Consider the following 8,038-nt stretch of genomic DNA (forward strand, 5'->3'; position numbering starts at 1 on the left):
CCAGCGTCTGTTCCTTCCATGTCCAGCCCGGCAACCATCGCCTCCTCTCTGGCCCAGCCCTGATCGGCCTGGCCCCAATTGGCCCTGAACACCGGCCAGGCCTAGGGACCCCACCCATGCACAAATTTTGTGTACCAGGCCTCTAGTTAAGTATAATTAAATAAGTGAATAAGCAAATTATAAGTTACAAAAATTAAAAAAACAGCCAGGTAGCTTATTTGGTTAGAATTGTCCTGATATGCCAAGGTTGTGGGTTTGATCCCTGTCAGGGCACATACTAGAATCAACCAATGAATGCATAAATAATTGGAACAACAAATCAAGATTTCTCTCTCTCTCCCTTCCTCTCTTTTTTCAATAAATAATTTTTTTTAAAAGCAAGATGCAATATTATATTTAATTGTACCAGGTAAAAGTATGCCTATTTTTTAAAAAAAGGAAATAGGCAAAATATTAATATTTACATTAGAGTTTAAGATTTTTATCTTGTTAATGTGTTTCAAATTTTCATTAATATTATTTAATTTGGTTATTTAAAAATAAATTCAGATTTTTTAAATGAATAAAGAAAAGTAGTCCACTCAGTTGTAGGACAACAATTTTTTGATGAAAGGCTGAAAATAAGAACTTGTTGTTTGGCTATCTGGTGCCCCAAATTCAGAGGCAGAAATTTTAAGGGCCCAAACATATATGTCTATGTATATGTATTGTATATGTATATGTACATACCCATGACTTGATGAATTTTCACAAACTGAATGCTGTTTTTGATATTTATACTATTGCTCTTTCTCATCTCTTAGATCCTGAATTAAATGTCATATCCTCAGAGAGACCTCCTCTAACTACCCAATCCAAAGTATCACTATTAATTTATTGATCATCTACGATGTACCAGTATTATTTCCATTAGAGTGGCTCTCAAAGTACAGTCGGGGATTCCAAGGGTCCTCAAGATCTCTGCCAGGGGTCTATGAGGTCAAAGCTGTTTTTGTAATCATACAAAGTCATCCTTTGTCTTTACATTCTCATTCCCTTATGGGTATATAGTGGATTTTTCCAGAGGTCACAACATGGGTGATGACCTCTCTCCGGTGGCTATTAATAAAATGTGTGCTTGAGTGTTCTTGTGTTTTAATTTTTTTTCAGTTTTTTTTTTTAACACAGTAAATATTGATAGATATAACTCACATTTGGGATCCTCAATAATTTTTAAGAATGTAAAGGGTTCCCGAGACCAAAAACTTTAAGAACTCTGCTCTATTGCTTCATTAAATTACCCCTTTTAAAGAAGTAGTCTGCATAGCCCTTTCCCATCAAATTAATTTAAAAATTTTTTTAAATTTTTTTATTTGAGAAAGAGAGAGAGATGTATCAATTTGTTGTTCTACTCATTTATGCACTTAAACACTCACTGGTTGACTTTTTAAAAAAAAATCCTCACCTGAGGATATTTTTTCCATTGCTTTTGAGAGAGAGTAGAAGAAAGGGAGGGAGTGGGGAGAAAAGAGAGAGAAACAATAATATGAAAGAGACAAATTGATTACTTGACTCCTTTATGCACCCTGTCAGGGCTGGAGATCAAACCTGCTACTCAGGTATGTGGCCATGTCCAGGAATTGAATCTGGGATCCTTTGGTGTGTGGGGCAATGCTTTAACCCAGCAGCGGGCAAACTACGGCCCATGGGCCAGATCCGGCCCATTTGAAATGAATAAAACTATTGAAAAAAAAGACCGTACCCTTTTATGTAATGATGTTTACTTTGAATTTATATTAGTTCATACAAACACTCCATCCATGCTTTTGTTCTGGCCCTCCGGTCCAGTTTAAGAACCCATTGTGGCCCTCAAGTCAAAAAGTTTGCCCACCCCCGCTCTAACCACTGAGAACACTGGCCAGGGCCACTGGGTGATTCTTATATATGCCCTGGCCAGGGATTGAAGCCACAATCTCGGCACATCGGGATGATGCTCTAACCAACTGAGCTACGTGGCCTGGGCTAACCCATATACTAAATGCTTTTTCCCTAGACCCGTGGTCGGCAAACTGCGGCTCTTTGGCCCCTTGAGTGCGGCTCTTTCTAAGCCTTAGGAGTACCCTAATTAAGTTAATAACAGTGTACCTACCTATATAGTTTACTTTTTAAAAATTTGGTTCTCAAAAGAAATTTCAATTGTTGTACTGTTGATATTTGGCTTTGTTGACTAATGAGTTTGTCGACCATTGCTAGACCATCAGCATCATGAGAGTAGAGACCTGACTTATCTTGTCTACTGTGTATTTCAGAGTTGCAAATAGGGCCTGGCACATAATAGCTGCTCAATAAATCTGTATTTAATAAATGAATAGGTGAATGGAAATGAGACAGGAAAGGCAAAAACAATTTTAAGTTAAAAACAATCCTAAAGATGTATAATAATGCGATTAGTAAATATTATTTGTAGCAAAGGAAATATGAATTTAAAATAGTATTACTAAAATACTTAAATTATTAATAAAGATCTAAAGATCAGCAATACACAGTGTTGCTGAAGGTCTGATGAGGCAGGGACTGTCATTTCCTACTGATGGGAGTGTCTATTATTCCATTCTTTAAAAAGTAATAAAGGTCTTAAAAAAGCTTTACCCTTTCTCAAACAATAATTACACTTCCGGTGATATTTTTAAAGGAAATAACTTGAAATACCAAATGTATTATTTATAGTAGTAAAAAAATGAAAAAAAACCTAAATGTTCAAAAATGCTTGAATGGTTACATCAATTATATCCATTTACTGAAATATTTTGCAGCCATTGAGAATAACACTTGTAATTCATGTTTAATAGCATGGAAACAGGATTATATTTATAATTTAAATAAAAAAGCATGATTAAAATGTATAAAAACTTACCTCAATTATACAAAATATGTACTGAAAAGGCTGTCATGAAATACATAAAAATTATAATAATAGTCATCTCTAGGTGGTAGGACTGTGGATTATTTTTATTTCTTTTATATTTTTCAAATTTCTCACAATAAGCCTCCATTATTATAATAACAAGAAAGTTATTGTAAGTCATAGTATAAATTCTAACAATTTAATGGACAAATAAGATGTTTAAAGTTACATCTCAATTGTTAAACCATAAGAGGTAAAACTGGAGAGACAAAATGGCAGAAAAATCAGGACTGGAGTTTCATGAGATAATCTGTCTCAGTTTGACTTCTGAGCTAGCAACTCCCTTAAACCCAAAATCTCAGTGTCTTTACCTACAAGGTGAGATAATAATAGTACATATCAACAGTGGTGGTTGTCAGGATTAAATTTGATATATATTATATGTCTTAGCCCAGTACTAGGTAAGCCTCAATAACATTAATCATTATTATTGTTACTAGTGGCCCGATGCACGAAGATTCATGCAAGAATAGGACTTCCTTCCCCTGACTGCCAGCACCGCCTTCGCTCTGGCCCGGAGCTGCCTTCCGCCTCTCACCTTGTCGTGTCAATTTGCATGTTTCCTCCTTATTGGCTGTGGGCACTGCCACTTTGTTGTTAAGTTACAGTCAATTTGCATATCCCATCTTTCTTAGATAGGATTACAGTACTTAACTGCTTTTTAAAACTTTCTTTTTATTGATTTCAGAGAGAAGAGAAGAGTCATAGCTCTAGAGTCCCCATGCACTTTGAGAAAATAAGCCAAAGACAAAAGGAATATTCAGAACACAAGCCTATGTAGAAATTGGTAAAAGCTAATAAACACCAATGAGGTGTTACTAGCCTTTAAACTTTAAGGGTGGCTATAAAAGGCAGGGTCAATGACAAAAAGCTCTGGTTGTCAGAGACTCAGCTATGATTGGGGGCAGTTAGCAACTATGGGAAAGTTTTCTCACTGCCCTCCTTCGGCCACAGTGATAATTCTGTCTTTGTATTCTGTATATTGCTCCTGTCTCCTCCAGTGCCAAGTCCTGGGGAAGCCCAAGTCATCAACTTGGGTGCCATCTTTGACACCTCTCTCTCCTTCTACAGTGGTCAATTATCTCTAAGTCCTACTGTTTTGACCCCCTAACCATCTCTAATCTGTCCAATTCTCTCTGTCCTCATTGTTACACCCCAAAACTACAATATCCTTGATTGTCTGCCTTCTGTCCTGCTCTTCTTCAATCTATTTTCCCTGATCTATTTTACAAGATCTTTCAAGAATTCAGTTTTATCATGCCGCTTCTGTTATGAAAGTCTTTTAATGGTTTGTCATTGCTATTGCTCTTTGGATAAAGTCTAAACTCCAGCTTGCCTTGGTACCCTCCCTATCTCTAATTGAATCATGTTCAAATCCTTGAAAGAAATAGGGCTCTCCATTCTATATTGTCTTCCTGCAACACTCTATGCTCAAATCCTATTCTGCTCCCACTTATAAGTTATAAACTGAATGTTTGTATCCCTCCAAAATTCTTATGTTGAAGCCTCAACCCCCAATGTGACTGAATTTGGAGATAAGGTTTTTAAGAGGTAATTAAGGTTAAATGAGATTTTAAGAGTAGGACTGTTAGTTCCGTGTCGCCTCTGACTCCCCATTCTAGCCGCACCCCTGAGCCCATGGCCGCCTATCCCTACCGCCTGGGCCCGGGACTGGCCCAAGCCCCGGCCCACCTGTGGGTACAGCACTGCCTGACCAGAGCTTCCTGTGGAACGTCTTCCAGAGGGTTGATAAAGACAGAAGCGGGGTGATATCCAACAATGAGCTTCAGCAAGCACTCTCCAATGGCACCTGGACCCCATTTAATCCTGTGACTGTCAGGTCAATCATATCAATGTTTGACCATGAGAACAAGGCTGGTGTGAACTTCAGCGAGTTCACAGGCATCTGGAAGTACATCATGGACTGGCAGAATATCTTCTGCACCTACGACAGGGACAACCGGGAATGACTGACAAGAACGAGCTCAAGCAAGCACTTTCAGGTTTTGGCTACCGGCTCTCTGACCAGTTTCATGACATCCTCATTTGTAAGTTTGACAGACAAGGACGGGGACAGATCACCTTTGACGACTTCATCCAGGGCTGCATCGTCTTGCAGAGACTGACAGATATATTCAGACGCTACGATACAGATCAGGATGGCTGGATTCAGGTGTCATATGAACAGTATCTCTCCATGGTCTTCAGCATCGTATAACACTGGCCTTTCATAAGTAGCAGCATGACTTATGGGAAAAAAAGACTGAAAATGCCAAATCTCTTACCGCTAGTGAAACGGAGCACAAATGCAGTTGTCTTTATATAGTTAATATTTGGGGACCCAACTGTACATATGCGGATCATCTGATTAACATTTTTGCAGTTGTAACAATAGTCATATTGTTATTCAGATACAGGCATTTGATTTGGGACTGTTTAATTGTGCCATGAGGTAAGATATGATAATCTTTCAGGTATTCTGCATGTCAAACATTTATCATGTGCTTTTCTATGTAGCTCCAATTCTATAGTGGAAATACTTTTATTAGCCAATAGGAATTTTAAAATAATACAGAACTTGTACAGAAGGCTTTTCATGTGCCTTACTTTTTAAAGGGGGTTTATTGTATTCATTTGAATATGCAAGGTATGCAATAAAGCAATATACCCCTTGTCCCAGGCCATCTCTGATGTGCTCATAAGGGGAGCTTCAAGGGGCTCTGGATACCTTGAGGTCATTTTCGGTTGTCCGCATGACTCACTTGTGGAAATGCGTAGATATAATTGGTCCTCTTACAAGAGTGTGTTTAAATTTCATAGAATTCTTTGAACATAAAAATCCAAATGTAGTTTGTTTTTTTTTAAAAAAAAGAGTGGGACTGTTACCCAATAGGATGAGTGTCCTTATAAGACACCAGAGTGCACACTCTCCTCTTCCTCTCCCCTCTCCCTCCTCTCTCTTTTTTTCCTGCTACCCCCCAAGCCCTCATGTGAGGATGTAACCAGACAATCAGTGGATTTGTGCTGCCTGTCACTACTTGAGCCAATTAAACAGAGACAGGGTTGAATCATATGAGTGTCTATTCCAATACTGCTGGCAGTATGGGAGAGCAGCAGGTCATCCACAAAAATCTGCTCTGTCCCCACCATAAACCAGCTGCTTATATTGGGTAGAAGGACAAGGATTACATGGTGAAGTAGGCAAAAGGCATGCCAAATGGACAGTTCACAGGTCTGGATATATGCAAAGGTATGCAAAGGCTGGGGGTCTTCAAAGTGCTTGTGACATGAAAAAGGCTGGGGTTCTTCAAAGGGCTGACGGCTCTGGTTTCTACAACAAGGTTGCTAATCTTTCCATGATAATAGGCAGCTCCCTGACGGGGAGGATGGGCCACATTTCCAGGTGAGCTCCCAGGACTCATATGCAACTCCCAGCTAGGCCAGAATGCGCCCTCTTTAATCAGAACAAAACAATCATGCTTAACACAGCATGATTAATATTTCTTACAATTATAGCTGGCCCCCAATATTCTATTTCTGCCCTTATCAAGGACACAGCAAGAAGGCAGCCATCTACAAGCCAGGAAGAGAGCTCTCATCGGGAACCAAGTTGGCTAGCACCTTGATCTTGGACTTCTCAGCCTATAGAATTGTTAGAAGTAAAACTGCTTAAGCCATTCAGTCCATAGTGTTTTGTTATGGCAGCCCCAGCAGACTGACACACCATATCCTGACCGCCACCACTTCTCTCCTCTCCTCTTTCAAAAGATTTCAACAGAGGCGATTCTTTTGTGTGTGTGTGTGTGTGTGTGGGGGGGGGGGGATGGTATGGTACGAATCCCCCAAGCTCTCAGAGTATCTTATGTCCCCACTATGCTAACTTCATTAAAATATTACTACCTCATGTTTCATATTTGGATTTCTCATTGGTCTAGACACTGTGCAGCCAAACACTCCTCTGTGTCCTCTGTGCAGCCTCAGGGTCTGGCACTGTGTCTGACACAGTGATATCTCCATGAATATTTTGTTAAATTGACTTGACCATTTGAAAGGGCAGGTAATGTTCACTCAGTCTCCCTTCTCCTAGCTACAAAAAAATCTGTATTGAACTTTTGGAAAAAATATATTGAAGAAAAGACCAAGAAGTAACAACTTTAAGGGCAATGAACTTGTCTATAAGAGGATGAATGTTCTTTTATATGATTTACAAATATCTATGAGACTGAAACCAAAGAAAGAAAGGAATTGCAAAAGGATTTCTAAATCCTTTATAAATCCTCTATGAGTCGTATTACATAGTGGCTAAGGGCAAGGGGTTTAGACTTGGGCTGCCTCCACTGGAACCTGAGCTTGCCACTTACCAGTTGTGTGACTAACTTCTTTGTCATACATCCCCTCAGTTGCACACTGGGGATAATAAACAGTACCTGATTCTTAGATTTGTTGGGAAAATTGAATAAATAAACAGGTAAAAGTTCTTAGACTAATATCCAGCAGATACTAAGTACTTGATAAGTGTTAGCTATTTTAATTTTTTAATTTAGTAAAACACGTTCAAGGAAAGGCAAGCTGTTGGTTTTATTACACAACAAGCCCCAGATTAAGGGCTGGGGCTGTTAAGAATTATTGATTTCCTTGGCCTCTCTTTCTGAGGCTGCCATCTCAAACACACAATATTTTATTTTATTTATACCTCACTGTGTTCCAAAAAGGATTTCAGGGAGCTTACAGATGAACATAAAATACAACAAGTAACATGAGTTAAAGGCACAATGAAAGAAGAGAGAAAAACAAGAGTGAGGACAAAGTTGGGCTAGGAATAAATACTACATTACTAAAAATTATGAGTATGGGAAGGCTTAAGATGAAATACTAAATCAAAAGCTAGGGTAGGGATGATATTTTAATTTCTCCTTCATCCCATCCATTTTTCCCTCAAGATGATTTAAATGCTCTTTTAATATTTTAAAACCAAAATTATTTAAGTTACTTTCAGCCTCAAATAGTTCTATACTAGTAGATGAATACTGATTTTTCATCTTTTGGTTCATGAAGCTATATGTAAACTTGCAAATAGATATACATACAAATTAA

At 38.5% G+C, this 8,038-nt stretch overlaps 1 pseudogene; it reads left to right on the top strand.

Moving 5' to 3' along the window:
- Positions 1 to 4,582: 4,582 nt before the first annotated feature.
- On the top strand, positions 4,583 to 5,175 carry LOC102762048 (annotated as a pseudogene).
- The last annotated feature ends 2,863 nt before the right edge of the window (positions 5,176 to 8,038 follow it).

This window comes from Myotis davidii, unplaced genomic scaffold (assembly GCF_000327345.1).
Source record: "Myotis davidii unplaced genomic scaffold, ASM32734v1 scaffold168, whole genome shotgun sequence".
Classification (NCBI taxonomy): domain Eukaryota; kingdom Metazoa; phylum Chordata; class Mammalia; order Chiroptera; family Vespertilionidae; genus Myotis; species Myotis davidii.